Genomic DNA, 22,286 nt, shown 5'->3' on the forward strand with positions numbered 1-22,286 from the left:
GAGCTGGAATTTTTTCTGATTTAAAATGCGACTCTTGTATGAAGCATATATCTGTGTTCATTTTTTTAATTAGTGTAAAAACTTGCGTTCTTTTTTGTGGGACATTTAGACCTTTTACATTAAAAGTCGAGACCTTAAATACTGTCATTGTTCCTTGTTATTTTAAGTCTGTGCATACTAATCATATTTTCCTGTATTTTAGCCAACCTTGAGATATCTGTCGTAGGGGGGGAGTTAAACAAGAAACCAGGTAAACTCGCATGCTTGGTTACGTCACCAAGCACACTGTAACAAGAAACTGCCACCAATGTGGCGTAAAATAGAGTTGAGTATTGCTGTGATCCTGAGTATTTACATTTCTGTCATTTTTTATACCAATTTGTTGACATTCTCATCCCTTTATGGGGTGCCCACTCCAGGGTTGAGCTTGGTGGGGGGGGTGAACATTGTCACTGAGCCTGATCTAGGTGAGGGGTGTAGTGACCCGGATGAGGATGGTGGGGAGGGGGATGAGGGGGAGGAATCTAGTAGTACTATCCTTACATATTACTGAGTTCTGCATGTTGCAGATATGTTAATGAAGAAACGCCTAAAGTTTCACATTGATTCCAGCCATAGACCAGAAACGGTTTCTAACCCATGGCCTACACCAACCCGAAACCCAAATGCTATCAACATATTTCTTCTATTTTATATGTATCACATTAATGGTGCATTTGCTTAACTATAGTCATATAGCAATAAAAGTATACTTAGTGTCCCTTGGACTATCTGTTCTTCATCTCGCGATCCACAAATGGCATGGTGAGCATACTGCTGTTGACTGTAACAGTCACTTTTTTGGTCTCGGCGACTTTGTGGACCCTGCTACCTTCCATGGCTGGCGCTGCGGCAAGGGCGGCAAGTCCAGTAGGTGTTCCGGAACAGTCTGCCATGACTGAATCTCCATCGGGTTAATGTCTAGAATGTCCCAGACTTGCAGCAGGTCTTCAGGTGTTCTGACTGTGCCTCTTTTCCCCCTGAATTGGAAGGTGAGTCCAAATGGGTATAGCCAACGAAACAATATTTTATTGCTCTTTAAGTAATCTGTGAGCGGCTTTAGAAGTCTACGTTTGTTAAGCGTAGAGGAGGACAGGTCTTGGAAGAAATTAATCTTGTCTCCTTTGAAGGAATAATCCCCTTTCTCCCTTGCTGCTCTTAAAATGGCGGCTGTGTCAACGTAGCTTAACAGCCCACAAATGATGTCTCGCGGCGGATCATCCTGTTTAGGCGCAGGTCTTAGTGCCCTGTGGATGCGCTCTATGCATATTTGATTTGCTCTTTCTGGTGTCAGGAGATCTGCAAACATATCAACTGCATAACTCTGCAGGTCATCATACAGTATAGTCTCTGGGACTCCCTTTATTCTGACATTCTTCCTCCTGCTACGGTTTTCTTGATCTTCTAATAAAGAAAACGCTGAGTTGATTGCTCTCAATTGTGCTTTGTGGCCCTCTTCCATAGCTGTGCTATGGTCTATAATGGTGTCTTGCGCCTCTTCTAATGTCTCCACTCTCCTTCCTATTTGCCTGATTTCTGCTCTTAAGTCTGCTAGCTCTTTGGCCACAGGCGTTAGGGCTTGAAAAAGCGTTTTTTTTCAGGAATGAACGTGATAGAGGTACCTCAGATGTTGCTGCTGCATTGCTATTGTCAGCTAGGCTTTCCAAGTCTGACTCGTCTGGCACATCAGAGTCATGCGGTTCAGCCGGCGCCATCTTGCGACCTGTGGCTGGTGGAGTAGCGAGCTTCTTTTTAAGAAACTTATCCAAGTCTCCTTGATGCTTCTTAGTCCTCGGCGTCTCAATCCTCTCTGCGGCTCTTTCCTTTGCTTTCCCCATCTTTAGAAGCAATATTATTTTTGCTATATGGCGGGTCGCGTCTCCTCACAGCGGGAGCTCACTCAGACGCAGCCGTCTCGCTCTGCGGTCAAGCTCCGCCCCCCCCTTTTATACCATTTTAACCCAAGGAAGGGGGTTACTTCCCCTAAGTACTGGTTCAAACCACAGTAGGATCACATAGCTTATGTGTGGTCCATGGTGCCCATATTTGTTGTATTGGTTGTCCCCTGAGGAGACTATTTGCAAGACATAATTCATATCTGTACAAGTGTTCATTTCTCTCACGAATTCTGCTATATCTGGGGGTGTAGACGCTTTCCAGTGGTGGGTAATAACATTTCTTGCTATTGTGAACAGTTTGCATAAAAAATTTCTACCAGCGTATGTGTATTGTTTCAAACCCAAATGAAGGAGTGTTTGCGCAGGTTTGGAAGAGAAGGGTTTCCCAAGTGTCTGTTCCACAATCTCAAGGACTGCATTCCAAAATTCTCGCAGTCTAGGACACTCCCATAAGGTGTGGAATAATGTACCTCTAGATCCACATTGTCTCCAGCAGAGCATAGAGGAGTTAGGATATGCTTTATGTATGCGATCTGGCGTGTAGTACCAGTGTAGTAACACCTTAAGATAATTTTCCACTTGGGAGCTGCATCTGAATGCTTTGTGTGACATGCGTATTGCCCCAAGCCATTCCTTCATCACTGAACGAGCATCTAAGAATGCCTTCCCATTTTTGGAAAGGTTTGAATTTCATGAACTCTGTGCAACCTGTGATGTGTTGGTAGTATGGTTTGAGGCCCGATCCTTTAGCGGACAGGATCATTACTAGTTTTGCGACATACCCCACTTTCTTTTGAGTCTATTAAGTGTTTTACTCGGAGATATAGGAAAACATCTCTATTTGGAAGCTTAAAGTTTTCCTGGAGCTCTGGGAACGATTTGGTCTGGACGCCCGTCAAAATTTGGGCGATATTCACCCCCTTCTCTTTCCAATGATGTAGCGCCCGGTGTCCCAACGCTCCTTCCAAGATTTCTAAAGGCAGGAATTCTGCTATCCTCACTGGGTTTGAAATATGAGGTGCCTGTGCATTTAGATCTCCCCAGCATGTATATAGGGCTTTAGTGAATGGAGATCCTAGAACTGCTGTGGATATTTGCCATAAGTTTGCCATGAGACAAGCTTTTAGTGGAATTTTGTGTGTTAGAGCTATTTCTGCTCTTTTTCTCTTTTCCACCATTTTGCTGCCCTCGCTAGTATGGATGCTTGGAAATATTCCTTGATGTCAGGTAGGCCTAGACCTCCCATATATTTATTTTTTGTCATTATATTTTTAGCAATTCTAGGTTTGTGTCCTCCCCAGATACAACGAGACATCATGGATTGTGCTTCAACAAAAAAGCGGTTAGGAAGCGGGATCGGTAAGGTGTGAAAAAGATAAAGTAGTCTAGGTAACAACAGCATCTTAAAAGCAGCTATCCTTCCCGTCCAAGCTATTTCAGCTTTTTGGATATGCATGGCTTCTATGCGACGCTTGGAAAGGAGAGGTACATAGTTTTGTTTAAAAAGATGATGTGTGGTTTTAGTTACTTGTATACCTAGATACTGTATGTGGTTTTGTTGCCAGTCAAAGGGATTAGTTTTGCGGAGATGGTTTAGCATGTTTTCTGGAATGTGTATGGGCAATGCTTGAGTCTTTGTTGTGTTTAACTTGTAGTATGATACTTTGCTGAAATCGTCAATAATATCCATAGCTTTGGTCACTGAAGTAATTGGGTTAGACATGGAGAGTATGATATCATCAGCGTAAAGAGAAATAAGATGTTGTTCCCCCCCTAGTTCTATGCCCTCTATCTCGGGAGTGGCCCTCAACTGTATAGTCAGTGGTTCTAAGGAAAGTATGAATATTAAGGGGGACAATGGGCATCCTTGGCGTGTGCCATTGGTAATTTGGAAGGACTTGGAGAGGGTGCCATTAACGAATACCCTTGCCGACGGAGCGGAGTATAGGGCTTTTATACTTTTCAATATGCTCCCTTTAAAGCCCATTGCTGCAAGAGCCGAGAAGGCGTACCCCCAGTGGATGCGGTCGAACGCCTTCTCGGCATCTAGTGCTAGCATCAAAGCTGATAGAATTTGGGTCTCTATGGCATGCATCAGGTTGATAACCCTTCTTGTGTTGTCCGCCCCTTGTCTCCCTTTTATAAATCCGGTCTGGTCAGTGGTTATTAGATCAGGTAGTAAGTTCATTAGTCTAGCTGCCAGCATCTTTGCATATATCTTTGTGTCTACATTAAGTAGAGAGATAGGGCGGATGTTTTGGGGGATATCTGGCGTTTTACCAGGTTTAGGTAGCGTGACAATTAGTGCTTGCTGGTTTTCTGCTGGGAGCGTTCCTGTTACAGCTTCTGTTACAGCGGAATTGAGGCCCTCTACTTGTTGGGGTGACAATTGTTTCAGCTTTAGTTTACTTAGAAACCCTTGGATTTCATTTTCGCTAGGCTGATGTGTGAGGGGGGTCATCTCTCAGGTTGTATAGTCCCTCATAATATTTTTTAAAACTATTGGCTATTTCAGTCGGGTGTATTATCTTTCCCCCATTTTGTGGGTTTTTTAAGAATGGGATTTTTGATTTTAAATGTCTTGCTTTGAGTTGTGCTGCCAATTTTTTCCCTGCCTTATTGCCTTGGGAATAATACCAGGCTTTCGTTCTCTGTAGTTGCCTCTCATATGAGTGAAGCAAGAGGGTCCTTAATTGGTCCCTTGCAACTTTTAATTTTTCCGCTAAATCAGAGGAAGGGGAGCTTTTGTTTTGTTTTACTATTCTTTGGAGTGTTGCTAAAACTACCTCTAGTTGGCCTTCCAGCTTCTTTTTGGCTATGTGTCCCAGTTTGATGCCAATCCCCCGTATGAACATTTTATGGGCGTTCCACAAAGTAGCATGGGATTGATTTTCAGGGGGGTTTCTGCCAAAAAATTCTTTCAGCTCTTTCTCCATGATTTGTTTATTTTGGCAATTGTTCAGCAAGCGAGGACTGCAACGCCATAAATAAGTTTGGGGATGTGAGTTGGATTCTGTCAGCGTGAGGGTTATAGCTGCATGGTCCGACCATTTTATTGTTTCTATCGTAGATGCTGTGGCATTAATCAGTGTTTCCTTGTCTGTCACAAACATATCTATTCGTGAATAGGAGTTGTGTACTGGGGAATAAAACGTGTAGTCTCGTTCTGAGCTATGTTGGGCCCTCCATACGTCAAATAGGTTGTTTTTCCACCATAATGGGGGTCATTTACTAAGGGCCCGATTCGCGGTTTCCCGACGTGTTACCGAAATATTTCCGATTTGCGCCAATTTTCCCTGAATTGCCCCACGATTTTGGCGCACGTGATCGTATTGTGGCGCATCGGCGCCGGCATGTGCGCGACGGAAATCGGGGGGGGGGGGGGGGGGTTGGCCGAACGAAAAATTCTTTCAGCTCTTTCTCCATGGTTTGTTTATTTTGGCAATTGTTCAGCAAGCGAGGACTGCAACGCCATAAATAAGTTTGGGGATGTGAGTTGGATTCTGTCAGCGTGAGGGTTATAGCTGCATGGTCCGACCATTTTATTGTTTCTATCGTAAATGCTGTGGCATTAATCAGTGTTTCCTTGTCTGTCACAAACATATCTATTCGTGAATAGGAGTTGTGTACTGGGGAATAAAATGTGTAGTCTCATTCTGAGCTATGTTGGGCCCTCCATACGTGAAATAGGTCGTTTTTCCACCATAATGGGGGTCATTTACTAAGGGCCCGATTCGCGTTTTCCCGACGTGTTACCGAAATATTTCCGATTTGCGCCAATTTTCCCTGAATTGCCCCACGATTTTGGCGCACGTGATCGTATTGTGGGGCATCGGCGCCGGCATGCGCGCAACGGAAATCGGGGGGGGGGGGTGGCCGAACGAAAACCCGACGAATTCGGAAAAACTGCCGCATTTAAAAACGGAAAATGTGTCGCTTGGGACACGCTTACCTTCACTTCGTCCAGCTCGGTGAACTTGAGTGCGTTCAGATGCTTTTCAGCGCAGCAGCGCCACCTGGTGGATGTCGGAGGAACTGTCTTACTGAATCCCGGCCGGACCCGAATCCACCGCAGAGAAGGCGCCGCTGGATCACGAATGGACCAGGTAAGTAAATCTGCCCCATTGTATTTAGGTTTATGTTCTGTTTGTTTTTATTTGAGGAGCAGTCATATGTCGAGTCGGAAGGGGCGTTTAAGTCCCCTCCTGTTATTAGAGCACCTTTTTGATGTTTTTTAGCAAGTCGTAGGATTTTGTTTAAAAAGTGTGTCTGTTTGCGATTTGGGGAATACACTACTATGAGAGAATAAGGGATGTTATTGAGAAGGCAGTTCAACATAATGTATCTCCCCCCCTTATCCTTGATAACATCAACCTCCTGGAATGCCACTGTATTTTTTATTGCTATCATCACTCCACGACTCTTCTTTCCAAAGTGGGACATATAGATATGGGGAAAGGACGCATGACTGATCCTGTTGGCATCTTTTTGCACAATATGGGTTTCTTGGATAAGTAAAACATCACAGGACAGCAGGCGCGCCTCTCCCCATAGCTTATTTCTCTTATAAGGCGTATTCAACCCCTTGACGTTAAGTGACATAAATTTCACTACCATATTTCTTCCATCATGTAATGCTACCCATGCCCTTGTATGACATTCTCATGTTGCCATTTTCCCTCTTGTTTACCTTCCTTGAGTTACCTTCCCCATTGATGTTTTCTTGTGGTGCTTGACAGGGATCTGTGAGACAATAACAACTATAACTTCGTACATGTCCAACAAACATAAATGGTGACACTGGAACAGTAGGAGTCCAAACTGCTCCGATTTCCGGGGTCGTGAATTTTTTCATGAAATTAAAGATGGAGACCAAAGTCTCTTCACCAATTTGCCGTCAGGTGTTATCTTTGGACGGCACTGGGTCATGAGGGAAAGAAACTCTCACTACTTCACTTTGCGTCTACCCTGATGTTGGATGTCCTTGATTCCTCCGGTCTTTCCTGGATGGGACAACTTTCCGGGGGCGGAGCTTGGCCGCGAGTGGAGATGGCAGCATAGATTCTGTGCTCCTCGCTCACCTCGCCTCGGGACACCAATATATCGCCTAATACCCTCCGAAAATGGGCAGACTTGGCAAGGATAAGACCAGGGACACGCCAAGCGCTTTCAGAGGAAACAAAACCCAAGGAGACTTAGAAAAATACCTCAGAAAGAAGCTCGCGGTCTCCCCTGCACGAGGTCCCAAGATGGCGCCCGGAGCAGCAGCGGAGCAAGGCCTAGAGGAGGACTGAAAGCTGAAAGCCTCTGCAACGGCTCCGAGACTGGAGGTGAGGACACAGACTCTCCAGCCTCCAGAGGCTTTATTAAGAAGGTTCTATTTCAAGCTTTAAGCCCTATCGCCAGAGACTTAGCAGAGATTAAAATAGGTATAAAACATCTGGGCAACAGAGTCGAGCAGGTGGAAACCACTCAGACTGAAATACTGCAGCACAGTGTTAAAATGCAAGAGGCTTTAGCGACTCATTACAACCTAATAAATGAGGCGCTTCTCCGAGCAGAAGATTTAGAGAACCGCAGCCGCCGACAAAACGTACGCATCAGGGGGCTCCCTGAATCATATGCCCACGAAGCTCTGCCTAAGTTAGCCATAGAGATTTTCTCAATTCTCCTGGGCCAAGAGAAAGCTGAAGCCATCCAAATTGAAAGGATCCATAGGTCCTTAAAAGCGAAACCCGGAAGGAATGATCCGCCTAGAGACATAGTCTGCGGTCTACACAGATATACAGACGCGGCAGCCATCCTAAAGGCCAGCAACATGGCGAAATCAAACATGAGGAATCCATTATCACTATATATCAGGATATTGCCCCTGCAACTCTAACAAAGAGACGCATCCTGAAACCACTACTTGATGCACTAAGGGCATCAAATATCCCATTCCGCTGGTTATATCCTTTTGGACTGGCAATAATGAAAAATGGTAAACACATCGTGATCCGAAAACCTGCTGACCTGAATACAGCCTGGCCCTTACTCGAGATGGATCCAATAGAAATTCCATCCTGGCTTCCCTTTGAACAAGAGCTACAGATGCCTGCACTCACCATCCCAACGCCATGGAATCCAGTGCTGAAGCATAAATCCCCAAAGGCGAAGAAAGTCCATAAAGACAGACTCATGTCACCCTGATGTCATCAACATCAAGATATCTGTTTGCCCACAGGAAGGGACTATGTCTCTGTTGGTGACCCGAAGAGGGTATCGTATTGACAGACGTTTTTCATATGTTTACTTATTTTCCCTGTTATTAATGCAAAAAATTTAATCTAGAACAAATTTACCCGTCACAGGGATGTAATCGGTTACATGCATATGTTCTGCCTAAAATTAGGTCCCCGAGGCGAGGCCGAATGAGTAGGCCATTCTAGATAGGTAGGTCTCCCCCCCCCACTTCCCCTTGTACTTTTTCACCTAGAGGGGAAGCACAAGAGACCAACCGTGTTGGACCTAACTGTGACTTCCCATCATGTCACAGAGTAGTCCAATTTTCTATTTCTATTTCTTCAAGGTTATTACTGTTACTTTGTTAAGGCAATATTCTACCCCTCAAGCAGGGGAGTCGTTTACCCTTTCTGATAAGATACACTGCTCTCCCCCTTCACACCCCTCTCCCCAGCTAGTAGACAATACATACGCCCAATGTGACCAGATATATGTAGGTGTAAAAGGGCTTTATTTCCAAATATGTACTGTATGAGTATGGCTGAAATTAAGTTTATGACATATAATGTCAGAGGTCTGGGCACCCCTCAGAAAAGGAGCCAAGTAATGCGAATTCTCAAAAAACACAAAGCGGGAATAGCTTTGATCCAAGAAACCCACTTCAAAACAAACAAAATCCCCAATTTACCCACTAGAGACTACAACCAATGGTTTCACAGCACTTACTGCAAGGCATCTCGAGGGGTTTCAATAGCTATCCATAAAAATATCCCTTTAATCACATCCGCAGAACTAGCAGACCCAGAAGGGAGATATCTCTTCATCAAAGGGCAAATAGGAACTGAAACAGTCACCATTGCTAATGTATATGCTCCTAATTCTGGACAAGCACTGTGGGTTGCCCAGACCCTAAATAAGTTGAAAATGTTTAAAGATGGTATTGTATTACTAGGGGGTGACCTGAACATAGCATTAGATCCCTTACTAGATTCAACAAACTCAAATTACACCTCCAGCAGAAAACTCTCCCGGATCGCCAGAGCCTTATCAGACCTAGAACTTGTAGATATATGGCGTACTCACTTTCCTCAAACTAAAGAATACACTTACTTCTCCACCCCGCATGGAACATACCATAGACTGGATTACTTATTTATCTCTAGAAAATTTCTCCCTATGACAAAATCAGTAGGAATAGGCAACATCCACATATCTGACCACGCACCAGTGACCACTTCTTTGAATTTCCACAATATTCATGAAGGCCAGTGGTGCTGGAGATTTAATGACACAATAGTGGCAGACCCGTCTCATAAGAAGATTATTGAGGCAAAACTGAAAGAGCATTTTAGTAGTACATTACCAGGGGATGTTTCACCTTCAGGTCTCTGGGAATCCCATAAGCTTATTGTGGCTGGAGAAATGATTTCCATAGGCACCTTTCTAAAACGCAAACGCTCTAGAGAGTTAGATTCCCTTTTCAACCGAATATCATCACTGGAAGCCTCGCATAAAAAGAGATCAGAACCACACGTCCTTTTAGAACTCCAGAACCTTAGGAACCAAATTAAAGACCTACTTAACACTCAATCATATAAAACATTCACAAAAGCCAAATATAAACATTATGCACACGGGGACAAGGGCAATAAAATAATGACAGCCCTTATACGCAAACAGAGAGATAAAGCACACATTCGATCTATTAAACATGACTCTAAAGGTAAAGTAACATCCACTGAGCTGATTGGAGACGCTTTTAAAAATTTTTACGAATCATTATACAATATCCCAAAACCCCCATCCCCGGGAGAATGGACAAGTAAGCTAAAAGATTTTTTGACTTCTTGTCAATTACCAAAATTATCCGCTCCAATAGTAGAAAGTTTAATCGCTCCTTTTACGGAAGAGGAACTCTCAAAAGTGCTCTCATCAATTATATCAGGCAAAAGCCCTGGGCCGGATGGGTTACCTATCTCCTACTACAAGCTGTTTAAAAATACCTTGCTACCACATTTCACTTCTCTATGTAATTTTCTTCTCCAAGGTGGCTCGCTGACTAAGCAAGCCCAAGAGGCGCATATTACTATAATACCGAAAGAAGGTAAGGACCCAGAACTATGTGGTAGCTACCGTCCCATATCCCTCTTAAATTGTGACCTTAAATGGTGGGCAAAAGCAATGGCCTTCAGACTAAATCCACTCCTCCCGGGTCTGGTGGGTGAGGAACAAACTGGGTTCATACAAAATAGACAAGGCAAAGATAATACTTGCAGACTTATCCGCCTTATAGAACATGCCAAAAACAAACGTATACCCTTGGTCCTTCTCGGCACAGACGCCGAGAAGGCTTTCGACAGGGTTAGTTGGGATTTCCTCTACGCCACTCTGGCACAATTTGGAATTCCATCTCCTTTTCTGCATGCCATCTCCACACTTTATACCTCCCCAAACGCTAGAGTTAGAATAAATGGAGTTTTGTCCGCCTCATTCTCAATACAAAACAGGACTAGACAGGGATGTCCTCTGTCCCCCTCCCTGTTCATTCTGGTTATGGAGACTTTGATCAGGAAAATTAGACTAACATCAGAAATAAAAGGCATTCAAATAGACGGATATGAACATAAAACAGCATCCTTTGCAGACGACTTGCTCATACTTACCTCGAACCCATCTGTCTCCTTACCCATTATTACCCAACTTTTCGAGGAATTTGGAGAACTCTCTAACTTTAAAGTCAATTTTGCAAAGTCAGAGATATTAAACATTAGTCTAAAATCTGCAAAATCAAAGGAACTTCAATCCCAATCACCCTTTAGGTGGCCTAGAGAAAAAGTCACATACCTAGGTATGCAGTTATCTGCTGATCCTAAGCAACTATTCAAATTCAATTATCTCCCTCTACTGCAAAATATCCAAAAGCAATTAAAAGACTTACAACTCCCATACATGTCCTGGTGGGGTAGGAAAAACCTTCTACAAGCCTACATCATTCCCCAACTTATATATTTATATCAAACGGTTCCAATCTGGCTTCCTAACTCCTTTTTCAGCAAAATCAAGAAAGCCTTTTCACAATTTTTGTGGAAAAACAAAAAACCCCGAATCAGAGCAAGTCTCCTTAATTCAAGACCAGAACAGGGAGGAATAGGCCTTCCTGATCCCAAAATCTACTACCAAGCGTGCCAAATCTCCAGGTGGTTATCAATCACCCAAACTCCGGAACACAGTCTATATAGCAAACTAGAAAACTCCTTATTAACCGCAGAAAGTAGGGCTATTATCTGGGGACTCGGAACCTCGCTCAGAGACCCCAAGAATTGTAGTGTACTGCATAAAGGACTAAATCAAGTTCTCACACAGCTCACTAAAGCATCGCCAATCTTCTCTGCTACCAGCCCATTAATACCCCTGGGCTTACTCCCCATCATAATACACCCAGATAGGGAAAATACACACACCTTCTGGAACAAACTGCACCATACCTCACTAGAGACATTCTTCAGCTCACAAGACACTATAGATGAAGCACATTTATTAAGAACCACAGGTTTGAGAATTACTAATTTTCTCCACAAGAAAGACTTTGAGGAAACCTGCTCCAAATTTTTAGCAAGGCCAAATTGCGATCCTGACCCCACTTGGCTGGAAAAGCTAGCTTCTTCAACTCCCCTTCACAAAAAACTCTTATCTAAGACATACCAAGAGATTGTCAAACTACAAAATACCACTAGCCCCTATTTCCTAGCGCAGTGGGAGAAGGATTTACAAGAGGTCTTTACATTAGAAGACAAAGTAGCTATTTTAAAGGCTTCTAACGGGTTCTCAAGGTGTATTAGAATTAGGGAAAATGCATACAAAATAATATCAAGATGGTACAAGACACCCCAAGGGCTTCAACAGATATTCCCACAATTAGACAATAAGTGCTGGAGATGCAAATCCTCAATAGGTACCATGGCACATATATGGTGGTCATGCCCCCAGATACAAACTTTCTGGAAAGAAACCCTCAAAATGGTTGAACAAATATGTAAAATACAAATCCCCCGCTCACCGAGTGTTATATTGCTAGGCAAACCTAGCCCTAACTTCGCCCTTAAGAAAAAAGATTTAGCTACCTTCCTCATATCAGCTGCCAACTTACTAATTCCACGCAACTGGAAGACAAACTTGGTCCCTACCCTCTCCCAGTGGTGCGATAAGGTCGCAGAAATATGTAGATTCGAAGAATTGGCCCACTGGGAGGGGGGGACAAGAAACAAATTCTTAAAAATCTGGTCCCCTTGGATCCAATATCAGAATAGACTTGCTGCTAGTCTACTACCCCCCCAATCATCCCCTCTTTCTACCTAAACCACCCAAACACTTCCCCCCTCCCCCCTCCCATTCCCCCCCCCCTAAAAAACGGTCTCTCTCTGATTAAAATGAAGGTTTATACCTATCAGTAAAGCCCATTAGAATATTGTCTAGTTCTGTTCTGTTTTTCATATAAGGTTCTTTATCTTTGTAATACAAAAAATATAAAAATGTACAAAATAATGCTTTATACTGAAATATTTCTGTATGTTTATATTTGTACACAATAAAAAAAAAAAAACAGTTTTCAAACAAACTTTCCAATCCTCCTCTACTCTGCGGTGTGTCAGGGCCGTCGATGTGTCCATCATGTCTGGCAGCTTTATGCCCCATGCCTGGAGGAGTTTTCGACCCTCTTCTGGGTTCCTGATGGTGTTGATCCTTCCATTTCTGTGCACCAGCAGGCGCACCGGGAAGCCCCATTTATAGGGCAATAGATTAGCTCTCAGCACAGATGTTATAGGTGCTAACTGGCGTCGAGCCCTTCCATTAATCTGTCTTTAGTGGCGTAGAAGTGTATGCGCGCCAATACGTCGCGCGGATTGGTTTCATCTAGGTGTTTAGGTCTGGGTAACCGATGAGCTCTGTCTATTTCTAGTTCTTGCTGCGTGCTGTTTGGAAGCAATGTTTGGAACAAATCTTGTTGGTATTTTATGAGTTCATTCTGAGATATCAATTCCGGTATTCCGCGGAATTTGATGTTGTTCCGACGTGACCTATCTTCAAGGTCTGCAATTTTGGCTTGCATGTGCTGGACTTCTGTTTCTAGTCCATAGTGTGCATCTATGAGTTCGTTGTGGCACGAAACCAGATCTCCCATTTTATTTTCTAGCTTGTTAACTCTGGCGCCAGTCTGTTCTAGGTCTGCTGTAATTGGTTTCAGCAGGGAAGTGATATCTGTCTGGAATGAACGCCTAAGTGCACCTAGCATTTGTTTCATAGTAGATTCTGTCATAACCTTGTCTGATGCTGGTATTTGCATAAGTGCATCATTCTCATCTGCTCCAGATTCCCCTATTGTCTCTTGCTCTCTGCGCTGCCTCTGTTTTGCTGGGCTTGTAGATGGCATCTCAGCCTGCAACGTACCTCGTGGTGATTGAGGGCCCACGGTGTCTGCTTCCCCGCTTGCCGATTTAGCTCCTCTGGAACCGTCTTCATCCTCCGAGCTATCCGCGCTGTTGTTCGGGGAGGTCGGAGCGGACAGCGATCTCCGCTGTGGTGTGTGCGCCTGTCTTGCTTTCAGAGCTGTTTGTGTCGCCCGTGGTTGAAGCGGGATCCCGCTGTTATGCCGGGCCGCGCCATCTTAGATTTTCTCCGCGGCCGGGGCAGAGTGAAAATCCGTTAACTTACGGGGCCCGGGCCGTTTCTTCTCCTCTTAGATGCCATCAGGAGGTATGTGTGTGCTTCCCACTCAATATTGAGTAGCTTTGTAGCTAGATATGCTGTGGTAAGTCGCTTTTCCCAGGGTTTAGCATGGGAGCTCCTTCCTCACACGACCATCCGGCTCTGCTTCCAGGCCACGCCCCACCATTTTTACTATTGATCCTACTTTAGAATATTCGGCTAAAATCTATGAGTGATATCCTTTTTCTCTGGCCAGTCCTACAGCCCCTGTGACATCTCCTTGATTCCTGATTCAGAATTGAGAATGTATCTTTTAGCCTCCTAGTTAATTTCTGTCAATGTAATGAAATTGTCCGAGCATAATGGAAGCTTAGAAAGCAGCTGCTACTTTACCATCCAGGAACCAGGCAATATACAAACAGCACATAATCGATTTTATTAGAAAGCCCAATGTTCACCAACATCAAGACAACACATAGACAACAAGCAATAAAATTACCAATAACCCCCTTATCCATTCCTCTGACCATGCACAATAGATCTCTAAGTGCGCAATAAGCTAGATGTAGTTTTTGCAGTGAGCCCATTCAATCAAAAGCAGTTGTGTATGTTTGGTTTGTTTGGTTGACCTATTAGCCCTCTGTAATAAACTCTGGATCATCTATGTCACATACTGTATCTAGTTTTCCTCACCCCCAGCTCACTTCTCCTCATTGCACCTGAGTGTCCCATTCACCATATTTCTCCTGCACTTCTAGCTCCTCACATTATCCAACAAACAAGGCCTTGCCTTCCGCACTGGCTCTCATCATAAGCACTCCTCTCCATCCCCTCCATCCTTTCCAAACTGAACCTTGAAAAGAACACAAGGGAAGCGGACAACAGCCAAATAACAGAGACTTGGACCGTAACAGATAACTGACAGCACAGATCCTGCATGAAACAACAGGTAGAGGCAACACTGGACCAGGACATGAGCACATTACAGAAAATTGGGGCAGCTGAAGTCCTGAAGTCCTGAAGATGTGAGTGGGAGGTTTGAATTAAATGATCTTAGATCACTGGCCGTTCACAGAGAAGTGGTCAAGCAAAAGGCTGAAAAGAGTAGGTAAGTAGGTAGGTGCACATCATTGTGGAGAAGGGGTATCACTTCAAACTGTATTCAGAAGGAGATGGGAAACCAGTGAAGGGAATGGCAGAGAGGCATCTGGATAGGGCTGTATGACGGGTTTAGTGCATTAAGAAAAGATTGTTAAGGAGAAAGTTTAATATGTGGAAGACCATTTAATAGGGAATTAAAATGGATGAGACAATAGCAAATCAGAGCGACAATTAAGGTTTAAGAGGTTTCCATTGTAAGAAATTAGTGGATTCTGGAAATACTTGTAAGGAGCATGTGGCAGGAGTCTGCAAATGATTGAATGTAAGATGCAAAGGAGAGGTCAAAGTCCACCACAACCCAAGACAGCGGATCTGCTGCACTCTGGGCTTTAGTAAAACCACAGAAGGAAATGTAGAGGTCAGAGTTGGGTTGATAGTAGATGGAGGAAAGACAAGAAGTGTAATTTTAGAAAAGTTAAGTTTCAGGTAGAGAGAGGACATAATGTTAGAGATGGCAGAGAGACAATTACATATGGATGCTACCTGCAAAACTTTATAGTTGGGTATCCTCAATGTAATATTTTGCAGAAAACCAGTTCTGCTGATAGTTTGCCACTGGGACAGTATTAAAGAGAAGACGACCTAGGACTGAGCCCTGAGAAACCCTGACAGTAAGAAGAGTATAAGACGAGAAAGATCCAGTGAAGTAAATCCAAAAAGTGCATTTAGAGAGATGGGATGAAAACCAATAGAACAGAGTCCTTCAGGCCAAAGGAACGAAGCCCCCTGAGGAGCTGGTGGTCAACTGTATCAAATGCTGTGGAGAAATGCAGCAAAATGGGAAGAGAATAGTAACCATTGGATTTAGCATTGAAGAGGTCATTGAAGATGTTAGAAAGAGCAGTTTCAGTGGGGAGCATGGTGCGTAACCTGGATTGTAAGAGGTCTAGGACAGAGATGACAGATAACAGGTACGCGATAATAGACCTGGTGTTTCAGGAGTTTGGAGATGAAGTGGAGATTAGAGACTGGTAGTAGTAAGCAGCACTGGAAGGGTCAAGGGAGGGTTTCTATGGTAAAAAGGTTAAGACTTAAAGATGACTAGAATAAACCAGAAGAAAAAGAGAAGTTAAAAATGTGAGACGTGAACACTGAGGAGAGGGACCTACGAGATGAAAGAAAATAGGTGAAAAGATAAGGCTGTTGGCGATGGGACCAGCTGAGAAGAAAAGCCTGAACACTTCTTCCTCTGTGACTAGAAGGGCGTGAACAGGTTGAGGAATCAGAGGGAAAGGGGTCTCAGATACAGTCAACTTTATTGTAAAGGCAGGCGGCCAGATTTGTTTGTTTGCTGTTTCCAGCTCAGCGTTATATTGCCCAATCTAATAGTCATAACACTCCATCAGATGCCGCTCCATAACATGGCATGGCAGCCTTAGCAATGTAAAATTTATAGAGAAAGGGCACAGAGAGAAAGAGCTTGAGCAAGGCATAACACCAAAACACCAAATGTCGCTTGTCATGGACTAAACCTTCAGCTTATTTTTATCATATGTTTTGGTGTGTCTCATTTTTCTACATGTTCATCTATTCACAGGCCAGATCTGAAAGAAATCTTTCACTTACTAATTTTCCTCTTTGCCATTGATAATATTAACCGGAATCCTGACATCTTACCCAATATCACACTGGGATACCATGTCTATGACTCGTGTCTAGATGAAAAAGTGGCGGTCAGCCGTGTGTTACATCTTCTGTCTGGTCCAGATAAGGTGATACCTAATTACTCCTGTCCGGGCCATGGCCAACTGGCTGGTGTCATTGGAGACCACCACTCATCTACCACTATTCCTGCAGCACAGATCCTGGGACTATACGGATATCCTCAGGTACTGGATATTCTATACATTGTTTATTGGTGCAAATAAATCATGATTGGAACAAGATACATGATGGGGCACATTTACTTACACATCCGGAGGAGTTCCCGAAAGTGCATTGTCCGACGACAATGAACTCTGCTGCGATTCACTAAGATTGTGTGCCCGATATCCTGCATGTGTCGCTTCCCTGCTCAGGTCCGACAGAGTTCACCATCGTCTTCCCGATGCATGTAAGTGCATTGGTTGCGACAAAATTTTAATCTTAAATTCCCCGCTCAGTCCGAATCAGTTGGATAGTCAGACGAGCCGCCCCTGATTTCTGTTGTATGAAAGCCGCAGCTGCACCAAAATCAGATCGCGTGCAACACAATCCCCTTCGAAATACCTGTCCCAGTGGCGCCATCCCAAATACCATGAACAGTCCGACGGAAATGCAATCCACGGACCCTTAGTAAATAAGCCCCGATGTGTGTATGCATCTATTGTGGGAACATCTGTCTCCAATGTCTGCTGGATATGTGCGTAGGATGTCTCCTGTGATTTAAAAATACAAAAAATATCCCAATGCAATGGGCATGGACTCAAAGTGAAAAGAATATTAACAAAACCTAATAAATTAAAGGGATTGAGAGATCGATCAATCACAAAATCATGGAATCAAACCTTGAAGGCTTTAAACCTGAAGCACTATTAAACATTTTTTCATGGCATCCTAAAGTTCTGGGACTTGTTCTTCTCTTGGACACCACCCATGTTCTTACATAGTATAGTGTTCACACTATAATCAGTACAGTGCACATAATTCTAGAGTAAGAACCATAGGGGGAGGTTGTAGGGGAGAAACTCTACTGGGTAAACATAAGGGAATGAAATGTTTATGGTTCAGTCTCTAGACAGGAATGAAGAGAACTATAGACTCCTCCGGCTCCTATAAGCCTCCCTCAGGGACTAGACTCTGACCAACTGCTTGAGCTCGATGTTTCTAAAGCAGAAAGATGCTCCATTTTGCAATTGTATTTTAGTGAGAGAAGATTTATAAAAAGCTCCTTATGCAATATTAAAAGTGGGACCCCAAAATATTAAATTAACAATAGTTAAATTCAGTAATAGTTCTCCCCAACCACAGATCATTGCTTCTTCATAGTCGTCCTCCATAGTTCTCGGAGGGCTAGGTCGCTGGGCCTATAGTACTGCCAGCCACAATAGCCCTTTTCATTCTTAAAATGTCTCCTTATGAGCATTCACACCAGTTTTCATGCAAAATTGCTGAAAATCACTACAGTCTTATTTTGGGGTTAATTGTAGGAGGCAGTGGGGCTTGTGGTGGGGCTCGCACCTTGCTCTGAGCATCCTCTGTGTGTCACGGGTGCTCCCGCAATCCATGGCTCCTGGCACATGTCTATGCTCCGGCTCCCGGCGTGTAGGTCACACGCTTCCGTCCCTGCAGGCCGCACACTCCCGCCACTAGGGGGCAAACGCGGACTTCTCTCAGCCTTAATGGGCCAGCTCCTCCTGATTAGTTCAGTTGCCTGTATGACCGTGACACTGTGGCTGAAACTCAAATCTCTTCCAGCTAAAGAATCAGCCGGCAAAGGTCTGTGCTGCTTTCAGGGGTGCAGTAGGCCCTGCAGCCTCATGCTGTGCCCAGAGACTGGGGTGCAGGGTGCAGATGTTACAAATGTATAACTGCATAAACATCCTGTGCTTAAAGGTGCAACTCAAACCAAGGATTGTACTCCAAAAACTAGTGTACAGTAGAGGGGGAATTTATTATACGCGAGAGCTTGTACGATGATGGAATCTCTGCCCCTCTGTCAGATACATCTAGAGGCGCCAGCCTGGCAGTTCAATATTTTGGGGCTCCTACGCCAGTTTTCTGGCAGCCCTTATAACTGTCCCCCATAGTATATACGTGTTTAGTGTTTGTATAAATCCCAATGCAGTTTATTAATTATAATATATTGGACGGTCCCTTCTATCTGCTCTTCATATTAACAAGGCTCAGTTCACACTTGTGTTCTGCAGATTCTGTCCCTCCTTCCAGTATGAAACAGCAGATAAAATATTGCTGTGGCCTGCCTCTATTTTTGCGCTATTAATAATGGGAGGAGCCTTTATATACATTTAAGGTGAAGGTGAAGTCTTTATTACTCTTCTAGATGTGCACTGGGCCTTACACTGAAAATATATAACACGTACTGCAGTGTTATTTTTTACTTTCTGTATAAAAAAAGTCATAAAGAAAAAGACTTTTAATATTTAATTAAATAATTAAGTACTGTATATACTCGTGTATTAGCCGACCCGAGTATAAGCCGAAGTACTTAATTTTACCACCAAAAACTGGGAAAACCTATTGACTCGAGTATAAGCCGAGGGTGGGAAATGCATTGGTCACAGCCTCCCAGTATATAGACAGCCAGCCCCGTGTAGTATATAGCCAGCCAGCCCCGTGTAGTATATAGCCAGATCCATGTAGTATATAGCAAGCCAGCCCCATGTAGTATATAGCCTTCCAGCCCCTGTAGTATATAGCCAGCTCCGTGTAGTATATAACCAGCCAGCCCCATGTAGTATATAGCCGGACCCGTGTAGTATATAGCCAGCTCCAGGTAGTATATAGCCAGTCAGCCCCCTTTAGTATATAGCCAGCTCCCTTTAGTATATAGCCAGCCCAGTGTAGGATATAGCCCACCCAGTGTAGGATATAGCCAGCCAGCCCTAGTTTGCCCAGCACACAAAAAAAATACATTTGCATACTCACCTTCTGGCAGTCTTTGATTCTTGGCGTGGCTTCACAATGCTTCCGTCTCCGTGGCTCCTCTTCTTTCTTCTCTCTACTATAACAACCTTGAGAGGTGCGCTCTGCTGGCCGTCACACACTATGATGTAATCAGCAGAGCATCAAAGTGTGCACCGGCCAGCAGAGAGCATGGCCGCATCTCTGCCGGCTAATACAGAGAGAAGACAGAAGAGCAGCCGCGGGGAGCATCGGGAGTACCGGAAGGTGAGTATGTAAGTTTATTTTTTTATAGATTTGCATAAATGCAGAGGTGGGGTTTTCAGCACATTTTTTTGTGCAGAGAAACTAAACTTATATACGAGTATATATAAGGTAAATGAGAAGGGATTCAAGCCGCGTTCACACCATTCCACTTCATTTTGATTTGACTTTGCAAATGCATAAAGCACAAAGCATTTACATCAAGGCTTGGAGGCATGGAGGCTTTAGGAAATTGGCATCATGTGTTTTGCCTTACATTAACCCTCGGCTCTAATGACCCCAACATTTTTCTGAATGTTCATCAAAAGGCCGCAACTTCTTTTTTTTTTTTTTAGTAAAAGAACGTAAAAAGTTTTGTCACATTTTTTCATGACGTATAGCCGGGCCGGCTCCACATTTAAGCAGGCTCCTGGCAGCAGAGCCTCAGATGCCCCCCCAGCAGCTCTGGGCCCCTGCCACTTGCCCAGGTACGCCCAGTGCTGGCCCTGACGCATAAGGCTCCTATTAAAATTAAATATACTATATAGTAAATTATTTCAGTTTTCAAATTAACTAAAAATTACCATTTTAACTTAATTTCCTAATGTGTGATTGGCGAACAGGGCGACTATGGTGATGTTTTCTATGTATGTATGAGTAGAGGGGTTTTTTTTATTAATTTTATTGGGGAATATTAATTTTATTTTTAAATACTTAATAATAATTTGTGTTTGTGTGTTTTTTACAATACATGTGTCCCCCATAAGGTCATAAAAGACACGTGTGGGATATTCCCAGGGGTCTTTTCCCCTGAAATTAGGGCATCTATAAGATACCTAGTAACAGGGGGAAACAACCCACCCATTGAGACTGATGTCTGATCAGAGCTCTGATAAACCCCTGCAGACTGGGGACATCTTTTGTCAGTGAGTGGACAGGGAGGTGGTGGAGTAAATTGATGGTTTACAGTCCAAAATCACAGTGCAATCCACTGCTTAAATTGTGCACCATAAAAACAACTTACACCACAAATAATTAAGGCCCCCATTGTGTGAACACTGCCATAGTAAATATATGTAGTCTTCTTATACACATACATACTCACAGGAAAGTTCTAGGTCTTCTTAGTCTGTCTTTCTCCTGAGGTCATTCCAGGGAGAGTCCAGAGAGTACTGAAGCACAGTACCCCTCCCATATGGACTCCAGCAATCAGACACATGCAGGACTCTGAGCCAAACCAGATTCTGCCTTGGAGCATTGTCAATGCAGCTCCCTATGTCCAGCCTGAAGCTTCTTATACCAGGCTGTGAGCAACCTCTGCAGAACCACCAACCAGCGACCTTGAACCAGCTAAACCGTTACCTGTTGCTGTTGTTGTTGCCATGTTCTGGAATAAAGTAACTGTAAGTTTATGGTTGACATCCCTTGTCTCCGTGTTATCCCTGCCTAAAGCTGTTAATATCAAGGACACGCCATTTACATCCTTCTAGGAACATCAGGACTCTCATCCATCCACTGCATTGCCCTCATTTCTCACAAATCTACCTGCGGGTACCCGGAGACCCAGACGAGCGATAGGCCGAGCTCAGCCAACCACTCACCTACCAAAGGGAATCCAGCTGCCTCAAAGCCCAAAAAAGCTAGGCCCCAGTGGGGGATGTTGCACAATATAACCATTAACACTTAATTCACACTCATATACATTTACCAGGGATGAAGCTCCTCTAGGAGAGGGGGCCCTGGGCAAATGCCCAACTTGCCTGCTCCAAACGCCGGTTTCTAAGTTGGGTAAGGTTCTTGACTAGAGATGAGCGAGCACTAAAATGCTCGGGTACTCGTTATCCGAGACAAACTTTTCCCGATGCTCGAGTGCTCGTCTCGAATAACGAGCCCCATTGAAGTCAATGGGAGACTCGAGCATTTTTCAAGGGGACCAAGGCTCTGCACAGGGAAGCTTGGCCAAACACCTGGAAACCTCAGAAAAGGATGGAAACACCACGGAAATGGACAGGAAACAGCAGGGGCAGCATGCATGGATGCCTCTGAGGCTGCTTAAAAGCACCATTATGCCAAAATTATGGGCAACAGCATGGCCATGACAGAGTGACAGAATGACAGTGACAGGCTTAAAACCAATGGGTGGCAGAGAGGAACCAAAGGAGGTGAGCAAGAAGCGCTCAAATAATATCGGTAAATGATAAAAGTTTGCCAGTATATTTTGTGGATTACACAGCAGGGTGGCGACAAAGTTAACAAGTTTGATGTGGAAGCCATGAAAACAACCCAAAATTCTGCCTGACACAGCTCGTTTGATAAGGAGACCATGTATGGAGGCAGTGAACTAGTAGTAGATTAAAGGTGCTGCAGTTAAAACTATGTTAGTTGGATCTTGGGATGGAGCTGGCGCTCCGCTGCCAGGCGAGCTTTCGCCAATCCAAGCCCCTGTCTCTAGGC

The sequence above is a fragment of the Engystomops pustulosus genome, chromosome 1 (assembly GCF_040894005.1).
Source record: "Engystomops pustulosus chromosome 1, aEngPut4.maternal, whole genome shotgun sequence".
In the NCBI taxonomy this organism is placed as follows: Eukaryota; Metazoa; Chordata; class Amphibia; order Anura; family Leptodactylidae; genus Engystomops; species Engystomops pustulosus.